Below are 13,473 nucleotides of genomic sequence, written 5' to 3'. Positions count from 1 at the left end.
CTTCAATCTTGGCAAGAGCTAGCACCTGGTCTGCCAGTGTCACAGATACATTCTGTCAATTTCCTTCCCCTTAGTCCGCCAGATTTAATGCTGGAGATAGGAAGCTTGCTGGTTCGTTTAAAGGGGAATACATAACATCCAGGCAAAAATGTTGCTGGATTAATTTTTTGCCAAAACAAAACTGCAGAATCTAGTACAATGTGGAACCTCTTCAAAGCCTTCAGTGAGGTTCACCAGATAGCAGTGTCCCATGTTGCTTTGAAATTAAAGTATGAGATGTGGTGATCTTCATATGATATCTAATCAGTCAGAGCTGGATGGGTGAAACCCAGTTCTGGGTAAGCCATGAGAGCCTTGGTACCAGGAAAGGGAGTAGTAAGATAATTAATGATGAAATGGGGTTAGCCCTCTAAGGTCTGGTCTACGCTGTGGGGTGGGGGAAGATCGATCTAAGTAATGCAAGTACTTAAGACACCGTGGTGAGTATATCTAACTGCGGTGAGTTGACAGCTGACGCTCCTCCATCAACTCCGCCTGCATACTGGAGTCTACAAGAGAGCACTCGGCAGTCGACTTACCGAGTCTAGACTAGATGCGATAAATCGACTCCCCGTCTCTCCCCCCACTGCATCGATCGCTGCCCATCAATCCTGCAGGTAATGTAGACAAGCCCAAGAAAGAGAGAAACAAAAGTACACAAAGCCTGCAAAAGCATTCCTTTTTCTGCCTTATAAAACAAGAGATTTCTCTGGCCTAACTCTAGTGCTCCAATTCTCTATACCCTTCTTGCTACTGCTTTAATTATCTGCATTATTAGGTTGGGGGCAAGCCACGACATCTTGGGCTGGGCTTTGAAGCAAGAATTGCCATTTTGCTGCATTAACACTTCCGTTTGGATTAGTTTTGTTAGACGTAACGTAGAGAAATAGGGGGAAACAGTTGTATTCTATTTTTTATTTTTACACTTCCCTTACATAATCCAACCAGAAATCCCACTAGAAATATTAGGCACAGATGTTTTCTTGCTTGTGCCGAATATTACCACAGTTTAAGCCTCAGTGGAACTGTAAAAACCTCACTCTGCCTAATGATAGCTGACTAAAGTTTATGTGGGCAGATTAAGGAGACCAAACACATCCAGCCACTAGAACTCTCTGGTTCTCACAACAGCCCTCAGAAACAGCCACGCAGATTCTTATTTATACTGTGCATTTAATATCTGAACATAGTCATTGACTTACAGCTTTGTAACCACACACAGCTTTACTCCTAATTAGGCTATTTTCAGACTTGTCTGTATCAGTATTACATGTATGAAAGTTTATATTTAACAAATACAAAACTAGCCAATTTCAAATGAATACAGAGATTGGATTCCACAAACAACTAGAGGTAGCGATGTAACCCACAATCACTCTTTAGTCAAAAGCCTTTACACTGTCTGCAGAGGTCTGTCAGACCAAGAAAAATTAGTGCCAGAGTCAAAGACCTTTGACTGAAAATTCCCACTGCAATGCATATGCAAACAGAGGCCCTTGTCAGCTGTCATAGCAGTGCAGGAACAGAAGGAGTCTCCTAGGCTTTATCTACACACAACAGTGGTCACAGTGTAAGCTTAGTCTGTTTCTGGCCTTTTAGCTTCTGTGTCAGGAGAAACAGTGGAGTGCCCCTAAATGAAATCAGGGTTGTGATGAACTTGAGGGGAGTGCGGAGTTCCACAGAGAGAGAACAGCAACTGGAGCAAAGACCTTCCACTTGTGACTGTCCATTATTATCTGTCAGGCCTTCCTTTACCTGTTTAACTGGGACTTTTCAAATGTCTTCTTGAAATCTGGAGACTCCACTGTTGCCTGAAGGGCCGAGAGATTCTACCATAACATTGGACTAGTGACACGAGTTAATAGGGTTTACTGGCCTGGGCAAATGCTACCATTGTAACTGGACTCATCCACACCGTGTATTGAGGAATTCTCCATCTTTCTACAACTGACTGAGTTTTCACCAGCCATGTCAAATGCTCTAGTTAATAGGTTTATACGTTTCTTAACTTTGGCTCCACTTCACTATAAGACATCTGTTTTCCCACTGGAATGTGTAACTCTCTGATAATACTGGGAGCTGTTTATAAAACTCCTTGAGTACTACAAGGAAAAACTGACTCTTTTCTATTTACATCAGCAGTTGATGATTAAATTTGCATTAGCAGCCAGTCTGAGGTCATCCCAACTCCTGACATTTAGCGGATGGTATGGAATACGGTACAAAAATTATCTTTAAAAAATAATATTGTGCCTCTGCTCAGCAGCGACTATCTAGTTGAAGTGTGGCACCCTATAGAACTAATTTCCCTACAGAGTTCTGCAGCTGGCTTGATTTATACCATCTCTCCATAAACACCGTGATGGTGACACAACAGGGACAAACATCCCTAATTCACTCCAAACAAATTTCGTCTTCATAGATTTTAAGGCCGGAAGGGACCGTTATGATCATCTAATCTGACCTACTGCATAACACAAGCCATAGAATCTCACCCAGTAATTTCTGCATCAAGCCCATAACTTGTTTGAGCTATAGAATATCTTTTAGAAGGACATCCAGTCTTGATTTAAGGATGTTGAGTGATGGAGAATCTACGACATCCTTAACTAAATTTATTCCTCTAGCCAATTATCTTCACTATTAAAAACTTGCACCTTATTTCTAATCTGAATTTGTCTAGCTTCAGTTTCCTTCTACTGGATCCCATTATGCCTTTTTCTGTTAGATTAAAGAGTTAACAGACCTATTCCCATATAGGTACTTGTAGATTGTCATTAAGTCATATTTTAACCTTTTCTTGGATAAACTAAATAGACTGAGTTTCCTTAATCTCTCACTATCAAGCAGATATTCCAGACCTTGAATCACTCTTGTAGCAATTTTTGAATGTTTTCCAATTTTCAACAACCTTTTTGAAGTGAGGGCGGAGAATGTAGGCATTTTCTTAAAGCTTTGTCTTTAGTTGTTTGATTAGATATCTGATATGTGCCTCACCTTGGCAGGTGGCAATAAATCATTTTATTCGCTTTGAAGTATAGAGAAAAGGCATAGAGAAAAGAGGACAATTTAAAAAATACACACCTAACACGCATTTTCTTCTGCATTCCCTGCTTGCCTTGTCTCACTCATTTGTTGGTTTCGTTTTCCACTACCATTTCTCCCCCACTATCCTTTCTCCACTGATGCAGCTGTGCTGCTGTAGTGCGTCTGGAGAAGATGCTGTCTGCCGACGGGAGAGAAGTCTCCCGTCAGCGTAATAAAACCACCTCTCCAAGAGGCAGTAGTTATGTTGGCGGGAAAAGCTCTCCTGCCAACATAGCACTGTCCGCACACCAGCGCTTAGGTCGGCATAACTTACATCACTCAGGGGGTGGCTTATTCACACCCCCGAATGGCACAAGATATACAAACATAGCCTAAATGCTTGTCTACACTACAGATTATTTTCAGAGTAGCAGCCGTGTTAGTCTGTATTTGCAAGTCTGTATTTTGCGACTACAGATTATGTCTACACTATGAGTGAGGGGTGTGATTCCCACTTGGGTAGACATGCTCGCACTAGCTGTCACTGAGCAAGCACTCTAAGAGTAGGAGTGTAGTCACCATGGCACAGGCAGGGGCAGCACAGACTAGCCACCCCGAGTACAAACCCACCTCAACCTTGTCGGTATGTACTTGGGGTGGTAAGCCAGTACTGCCACTGCGGCTGTCCATGCTACCACAGCTACCCTGCTATTTTCAGCATGCTTGCTCACTGAGAGAGAGCGCAAGTGTGTTTGCTTGAGCTGGGAACCACACACCCCTCGCTAGTGGTGTAGACACAGCCTGTATGTGTTAAGATTGCAGTTCTTAAATAGCAGAGCTGATATGATTGTCAGTGGCATCTTTTAAGCAGAGATTCAGCTCACTTCGTCGCGGTTTTTGGACAGAGACAATCATTCACTAAAGACAGCTCAGGGACCTCTAAACTCCTTTTAGTTAGGGCAATAAAAATGACTCAACGCTGAGTCCTGCAGTTAAAAAGTCAGTCTCCCACATCCCATCATTTATCTCTGAAAACACACACACACTTCCCCACTTCCTTTTCTGTTTCCCATTCTGTGCCATGCATCTATATTTTAGGCTAGCTGCAATCCATCTGTAAGCTAGTGAAATGACTCAGCAGAAGAAAAAGAACTGCAGTCAACACGGTCTTTTCCACCACGCCGATGTTTCTAACAAGACAGTAAAATATATTAACAATCATAGAGCAAATAGGGAAAAAACAAAGCAAAAAACACCCCAACTCAGTCCAAGCCTATTCTCTCTGGGTAGGGACCCCAGTATTCTATCACATCTGTCTCCCAAGCAGCCACTTCTAGCCCTTCCCCTGAGTATGTTTAAAAGGGGACAGGTAGCTGAGTTAGAGTTAACCCTGCCCCAGGTTGCGTCCCTGCTTCTTGTCATACACTTAGTCTGTATACACATTAAAAGTTGTAATCTCACTAAAAAGTTACAAATTCAAGGTTACTGTTCTCTAGGGCACTGTCTACACTAGGGATATTTAGCAGCCTTGCTAACACTTCTTTAGCAATGTTGCAAAGTTAACTGTGTTGGGAACCCTAGTGTAGACGGGGTCTTAGCTGTTGATGCAATTTTCAGCTGTGTATGGATTAGATTTGCTCTCAGTAATACGGTGTTGAAAACTGTGTCAGCAGCCAAAGCCCCACCAACTGAACCAGTATTAGCAGTGGTGGGATTTTTTTCTAAAATGTCCCTTGCATAGACAAAGCCTTGATCTTCCCATGTAACTGTTAAACAACGACTTTGGCTAAAAATTCATAAAACTAACTCTCATGTTTATTCTGTTTCATATTATGAAAGGCTAGTTTATTTATTTAATACAAGGACATTGCCAAATATGTGCTCCAGCAGAACTTTCTGAAATCCTGTAAGTCAAAATGCGGTGATCCCAGGCTCAGCATTACACTACAGACATATTTTCCATCTGCAGATAAAAGCACTAGAGAAAGGCATGACGATTCAAAACTGTTTCCTTTCTATGCACATAGTTTAAGTAGGGCAGAATTCAACTCTCTCTCTCTCTCTCTGCATCTGATGTACAGCAGATCTGAACATGAAGTAATCAACTACTGATAGTTAACAATATCCTGGATCAAATATTACAGCACCCATCTCCACACTGTACTTTACTTTTTCCTCAAGTTGAGCATTTTGAATTAACCAGAATTACTTTTATATCCTTTGTGTATGTTTTTACCTCCCTTGTACACTGTGCCCTTGGCCTGCTTCATGCTTGGAACAAAGTGGAAGGCTTTAGCTATAATAATTATCCAGTCTGAATAGCCAAATATACTCTGCTGCCTTGATCGTTAGCTCACATCTGGTATGAGCTCACAATTGCTGCGGGGAGGGGCGTGAGTTAAGGCATGTTTTAGAAATAAATAGTTTACAACATTTTGACACCCTCTGCATCGATGCAATATTTGGAGGAAGGTCAAGAAGAATAAGGACTTTCAAAGTAGTTTACAGTGGGGACGTCTTTTAATTTGGATTTTAGGAGAAAAAAAATGATCCCCACAAAAAATTATATCATTTTAATGGTTTTTTAATACCTTAGCATTTTATTATGATTTATTTGTATTGTGATGGCACCTAATAGCTTCAGTGGCCCACTGTACTAGGTGCTATACAAACACAGAATAGAAAAATGGTTGGTTGGTCCCTGCCCCCTAAGAGCTTACAAACTCAGTGTTATTATTACAATCTAGGAACCATCTTCGTATATAGCATTTTTTTCAAAGTCCTTCCTGCGAAGGAACCCTGAGCTACAGCAGTCAAAGAAAAGTGGGTAATAAGTAGTTGGAATCCATCTCAGGTGTGCACAGAAACCCAGTGTTTTAGTCCTAGACAACGACGAGGCAGACTGAAATTCTCTGTCTCATCTGGCTCTGTGAAGATGTCTTTAGCTTTATCTTTTTACCTTCTCAGCTTTATTTCACTGCCTTGATCTCTTCAGGAGGTGCTATCTATGCAGACATCTATTCCACATACATCGCTGTGGTATTTTAGTGCCTGACTCAAGTCTAAGTGACTTCAAAGCAGGTTATAAATGTGCATTCTCACCTTAATTGACACAAGGGATCACTTTCCTCATTCCAAAGATGACTTTTAGTTCATAAAGCAGCCACATTCGTGCTCCTGAGCCATACGTACAAATCCCACCGACAAAGCAAGAGCTTGGCATGGGTCTTCTGAGCCTTGAAGTAATGATATCGGAAGGACAGAACAGGTCGTGCTGGTGGGGGAGTGGCACTATATGTGAAAGAAAGTGTAGAATCAAATGAAGTAAAAATCTTAAATGAACCAAACTGTATCATAGAATCTCTATGGTTAGTAACCCCCTGCTCTAATAATAAGACTTTAGCAGTGGGGATATATTACCAATCACCTGACCAGGATGGTGATAGTGACTGCAAAATGCTCAGAGAGATTAGAGAGGCTATTAAAATAAAAAAATAATAATGGGGGATTTCAATTATCCCCATATTGACGGGGTACATGTCACTTCAGGACAGGATGCAGAGATTAAGTTTCTTAACACCTTAAATCACTGCTTCTTGGAGCAGCTAGTCCTGGAACCCACAAGAGGAGAGGCAATTCTTGATTTAGTTCTAAGTGGAGCACAGGATCTGGTCCAAGAGGTGAATATAGCTGGACCGCTTGGTAATAGTGACCATAATATAATTAAATTTAACATCCCTGTGGCAGGGAAAACACCACAGCAGCTCAACACTGTAGCATTTTTGTTGGATCATATTAAAGAAGTTCTGTATTAGAATCACAAATGAGTTTGATTCCCCATAGTTTAAATTCCAGGGTATTACTAATTAAGAGGTCTCTTGGTTTTTGGTACTGTTTCTCTCCCTCTATGTGTGAAACTTGCAAGCTGCTAATTGTGTTAGTACATTCTAAGACAGAGTCTGTTCTCAAAACAATTCACAGAGAGAGAGAGACTCAAAGCAATACTCTAACAACAGAAACAGCACCCAGAAACTCCCCGCCCTTTTGTTGTATTAACAATTGTGATTAAAATAGAGATAGAGGATGTATGTGGATGGATGCTTGGTGTGGATAATAACTAAATGATCAGGGAGGTGCCAGCCTAAGAATCCAGTGTCCATCGGCTGAAGAAGGCGTCAAGTGGAAATAACCAGAGGACCCCCGGAGGGCAGACTGGAATCCACCCAACAGCCTCAAGAATGGGAGAACCAAAGAACAAGATAACATCTTGGAGCCGTCAGGAATGTGCTATCTGCTGATTGATTCAGCAACAGCATGATGCAGCAATTCCCATAGACTGGCACAGGAAGAAATTCCTATAAAAATAGACTCTAAAAAGTCAGAACTTTGGGGTCTGATTCTGCAAACCAACTCCCAGGAGCATCAGATGAGCATCTGACAAGGCCCTGCTCCCTCCTCATGTCCAGGCCACCTGGCCAGTGGCTTGGCATGAGCAACTCTAAGGCTGGTAACTATGATAACAACTTTGCAGAACCTGTGTGTGTGTGTGTATGAGTGAATGTGTGAATAAATATGAGATTGAATGGAATGTTATAGCTATAACTAACTGCTTACTATGATAACAACCTTGCAGAACCTGTGTGTGTGTGTGTGTGTATGAATGAATGTGTGAATAAAGATGAGATTGAATGGAATGTTACAGCTGTAACTAACTGCTTACTATGATTCTTTCTGTATTCACAATAAATGTGGTATTTTGCCTTTTTCCCTTTAATAAGATCCTGCTGGTTTTTATTTTATTGGTACAACATTTTGGTGGAGAATTGCGAAAGGGGGAATATTGGTAAAAAACCTCAGTTATTGTAAATATTGGTGTGCACACCGCCAGCTCTAGTGAGCTAGGCATTTCTATTAGGTTAACCAGACCTGCTGGCCTCCGAGAAGGTAGCAGGGGACCTGCTGGCCTCCGAGAAGGTAGCAGGGAAGAACAGATTAAACCAGACCTGCTGGCCTCCGAGAAGGTAGCAGGGGACCTGCTGGCCTCCGAGAAGGTAGCAGGAAAAACAGATTAAACCAGACCTGCTGGCCTCCGAGAAGGTAGCAGGGGACCTGCTGGCCTCCGAGAAGGTAGCAGGGAAGAACAGATTAAACTAGACCTGCTGGCCTCCGAGAAGGTAGCAGGGGACCTGCTGGCCTCCGAGAAGGTAGCAGGGAAAACAGATTAAACCAGACCTGCTGGCCTCCGAGAAGGTAGCAGGGGACCTGCTGGCCTCCGAGAAGGTAGCAGGGAAGAAATAGGTTAACCAGACCTGCTGGCCTCCGAGAAGGTAGCAGGGAGAAATAGGTTAACCGGACCTGCTGGCCTCCGGGAAGGTAGCAGGGAACCTGCTGGCCTCCGGGAAGGTAGCAGGAGAAAAACGCATAGATTAAGCTATGATTTCAGAATCTAGGCTGTGTCACTTGCTAAGTAATACCATCAGTGACAAAGAGATTGAAATATCCATGTTAAGATGTTTAAAAGAAAACAGGGTAAGCCAGTACCAGAGGGAGGAATGGAGTCAGAAGGAACTCCAACCTCACCTTTTGTTAAAGAAATTACACCTTTTAAACAAATCCTTCAAAAATTTGGCCACAGTCCTTGGACTAAACAAGCCCTAGCTGATGTCTGCACTATTTCGGACCTAGAGGATAGATTGGCTCAGTATATCCTCATATACAAACCTTCTAGTGCTGCCAAAAGAGATGCAGCAGCAATTTGGTTGTTGTGGGAGGCAGGTAAGGATTCTTCCCTCCACTTGTCTTCATGTAAAGAGGAAAAGGCACAAATGGAAAAGGGAGCAGACAATTGGAAGATGCTGGCTACAAATACCCAAAGCCAGCTGAAAATAATGAAAGAGGCACTCCAGGAATACAAAAAGAGTGAAAGTTAACTCTGCAGAGGCTGGAGGGAGGCAGGTAAAGGGGGAGAAGGTCCTATGTACGGCACCCCCAGGCATAATTACAAAGAGAAAAGAGAGTAAAAAAAAAAGTTAACTCTGCAGAGGCTGGAGGGAATTAAGCAGCTAAACTTTGTGAAAATGTTAAAAAGGAAAAGTGTTAGAGAAAGAGCATTCTTGGTTTCTTTGCAGCCATTCTGAAAGAAAAATGGGCCCTTTTCCAAAGGAATGTCTGTAAATTAGCCAAGCAAAAATAAACTATCTGATTAAAATCATTTGACTGAACAATTTAGTCAAATTTGCTAAAAGAACATAAGAGGATTCTATTGGAACTTAACTGCCTCAAATGTATAAAGGGAATGTAAGATGTAAAAAACAGAGCAGTGTGGAAGGGATGTTAAGGAAAAGAAAATGTGTATGTATCTGTCTGTGTGTGTGTAAATATGTAAAGTTCTAAGGACCAGTTGGTTTTGGTTTTGTTTTAAATAATGCCACTAAAAATCCATTTGACTCTTTAATTCAAAGTTGCAAAACTGACAGACCTTTTTGCTAGACACAGGTAATTAGTGTTATTTGGCTTTGGGATTTGGCATTTAACCCTTAAAAGGTAACTCAATGCTTTACAAAATTTAAAATGTTTTTAAGTTGTGGCTGCAGCAGGGCAGTCAAAATCAGGAGAATATATAAAAAAAAAAATTCTGGATTCTTTTTGTTTGTTTGTTTTTTGTTTGTTTGTTTTTGTAACAAAATAGCAGATGAGAGTTGTAGTAAAAAAAAAAAAAAAAAAAAAAAAAAAAAGACAGTGCCTCTCTGAAGCAACAGCAGGGGTGAGGTGCACAAAACAAGAAGAAGCAATGTTAGAAACACTGAGTCTTAAAATGGCTCTGAGTAATCAGACTGTCACTTTGATAAAGGTACATGAAAACTCTGTAAGCAAAAAAAAGAAATAGTGACACCTTATGTAAAAATGGATTTGGATAATGTTATAGAAGTTAAACTATGGAAGGAATGTGCATTTGCCCCAGAACATGTGCAGGGTATATTGTAGAAGGGGCAAAAGAAATGCAAAAATACCATGCTACTTAATTAAAATGCTATTAGGGCTCCAAAGGGAGCCACAATAGGTTGGGTTTTCTTTTTCAGATTGCTGTGTGTTTTGGAAGCAGAAGTTAAAAGTAATCAAAACTCTGGTGAAAGTTGATTGTGTCCCTTTTAAGATAGAGTCTCTGAGCTGCTGATGGCTTTAAATCCAAAAGCAGGAAGCTTCTGTGAAAATGCAAATTACCTAAATGATAAAGGAAGGAAAGAACTAGCAGCACAAAGAAGCTGCAGATAAAGGACATACCTGGTCAGCAAACAAACTGTCTAAATAAAAGGCATGGGATAACAAGATAATTTTAATGGATTTGATGATAATAAGTATCCCTGTAACAATGAATAGTGTGTATGATTTTTGGAAAAACCCTTTTACGTCGTATGGTAATGATGCTTCTCAGTTATTACCTGTAAATAAAACTTAAAGCTTAACACAGCAGGAAAAACATTATAAGCTTGGTCTGCTGTATAAGAAGGAAAACTCAGGGATTTAATGACTAAACAGTGGGATAATTTCCCCGTAACCCTTAAAAGATAAAAGCCATTGAAACCTGGCCTGCCTATAGAACAAAAACAGGAAAATGTGGGGGCAATTCCTCTGTTTTGCCTGCAATCAGCAAGGGTATTTGTAAAAGAAATATTTTAAGCAATAATCTGCCACCCCAAAAGGGGTAGAAACATGTTCTTTTTGTCTTTCAGAAAATCAGGAAAAGCTGATGCCAGCTGAAAAGAACCCAATACCATGAATCTACTGTCACAATAGAAATTGTGTTTTGTGTTCTATGTTTTGTCTTGTCTTGTTGCTAGCACTGTTGTGTGTTTAAAAAAAAAAAATACTGAAGACCTGCAGGAACTTAAAAATAAATTAAGCTTTCTGTCCCAACTACAGGACAGCCTGATACAAAAACAAGTACATGCCAATGTAGACTTGGTCCAAATTGGTCTGGGTAACCTAAAAGGCCGATGGAATCTTTAATAATGGCTTAATACTATCACATGGCTTATCCATAAGAAAAAAAAATTAGAAATAGGAAACTACACAGCCATAGCTATGGGATGCACTGAAATGCAGATACTTGCACTAGCTACTTTGGAACACAAAATGTTCTGGGTCATATTGGGAAATATTAAGGGTTTGATGCATTTGTTAAAAAAGAAAGAGATCATTGTTTGACACTTATCAATATGAATGGATGCAATATGTTTCCAGTATTGTAAAACCAGACTTGTTAATGGGAGAAATTGTTGTCAAAATTGCACATCAACAATCCCTGGAGGCAAAGGTATTGAAGGTTAGCCCACTACCCATATTACACATGGGATCCTTCTGGCTACCCTGGACCTCGAGCCAGTGGGCTGGGGAGGGAGGGAAGCTATTGGACACTAGAGGTTGTACCGAATGGACTCCTCAAAAGTGGGTGTGCCTCACCTTGCCTGTTGCCCCAGAACCTTGTAGTAAAGATACATCACTAGGATCGTGTATGTGGCATGAATTGGAATCACAAACTCAAATTGCCTCACAGTACCTTCTCTTGAATAGGCTACATAGAAAGTGACACTGACGATTATAAATCTTAGTGTCAAAAGGGGGATTATGTTGGATCATATTAAAGAAGTTCTGTATTAGAATCACAAATGAGTTTGATTCCCCATAGTTTAAATTCCAGGGTATTACTAATTAAGAGGTCTCTTGGTTTTTGGTACTGTTTCTCTCCCTCTATGTGTGAAACTTGCAAGCTGCTAATTGTGTTAGTACATTCTAAGACAGAGTCTGTTCTCAAAACAATTCACAGAGAGAGAGAGACTCAAAGCAATACTCTAACAACAGAAACAGCACCCAGAAACTCCCCGCCCTTTTGTTGTATTAACAATTGTGATTAAAATAGAGATAGAGGATGTATGTGGATGGATGCTTGGTGTGGATAATAACTAAATGATCAGGGAGGTGCCAGCCTAAGAATCCAGTGTCCATCGGCTGAAGAAGGCGTCAAGTGGAAATAACCAGAGGACCCCCGGAGGGCAGACTGGAATCCACCCAACAGCCTCAAGAATGGGAGAACCAAAGAACAAGATAACATCTTGGAGCCGTCAGGAATGTGCTATCTGCTGATTGATTCAGCAACAGCATGATGCAGCAATTCCCATAGACTGGCACAGGAAGAAATTCCTATAAAAATAGACTCTAAAAAGTCAGAACTTTGGGGTCTGATTCTGCAAACCAACTTCCAGGAGCATCAGATGAGCATCTGACAAGGCCCTGCTCCCTCCTCATGTCCAGGCCACCTGGCCAGTGGCTTGGCATGAGCAACTCTAAGGCTGGTAACTATGATAACAACTTTGCAGAACCTGTGTGTGTGTGTGTATGAGTGAATGTGTGAATAAATATGAGATTGAATGGAATGTTATAGCTATAACTAACTGCTTACTATGATAACAACCTTGCAGAACCTGTGTGTGTGTGTGTGTGTATGAATGAATGTGTGAATAAAGATGAGATTGAATGGAATGTTACAGCTGTAACTAACTGCTTACTATGATTCTTTCTGTATTCACAATAAATGTGGTATTTTGCCTTTTTCCCTTTAATAAGATCCTGCTGGTTTTTATTTTATTGGTACAACATTTTAATTTCAGAAAGGGGAACAACACAAAAATGAGGAGGTTAGTTAAACAGAAATTAAAAAGGTACAGCACCAAAAGTGAAATCCCTGCAAGCTGCATGGAAACTTTTTAAAGAGACCATAATAGAGGCTCAACTTAAATGTATACCCCAAATTAAAACAACATAGTAAGAGAACCAAAAAAGAGCCACCGTGGCTAAACAACAAAGTAAAAGAAGCAGTGAGAGGCAAAAAGGTATCTTTTAAAAAGTAAAGGAGTACTTGTGGCACCTTAGAGACTAACCAATTTATTTGAGCATGAGCTTTCGTGAGCTACAGCTCACTTCATCGGATGCAAAGTGGACGTTAAATCCTAGTGAGGAAAATAGAAAGGAGCATCTTTATCATGTTCCCATTACACCTCTGGCGTTTAGGGCAGTGACGAAGCTCCTCCACTCCTGTCTGTTTCTGGCAAGTCTTTCAATAGTTCCCCAGCTCTGTCCCAGGTTTTTCAGCTTGGCTTCCATAGCTCTTTGCCATGTTGTTTTTGGATGGCCTCATTTTCGCTTGCCTTCAGGTGCCCATCTTATTGCTACTCTGGTGATGGAATCAGTTTCCATCCGAAGCACATGGCCAATTCATTTCCAACGCCTCCTGGCAATATCATATCCTCTTGGCTGCACTGTGTCAATAGATCTTGGTTTGAGATTGTTCTGTGCCAAAAGATATTGAGGATTTTTCTGAGGCAGCTTGTATAGAATGAAGATAGTTTGACA

This window comes from Chelonia mydas, chromosome 8 (assembly GCF_015237465.2).
Source record: "Chelonia mydas isolate rCheMyd1 chromosome 8, rCheMyd1.pri.v2, whole genome shotgun sequence".
Classification (NCBI taxonomy): domain Eukaryota; kingdom Metazoa; phylum Chordata; order Testudines; family Cheloniidae; genus Chelonia; species Chelonia mydas.
Note: the sequence above shows the minus strand (reverse complement) of the source record.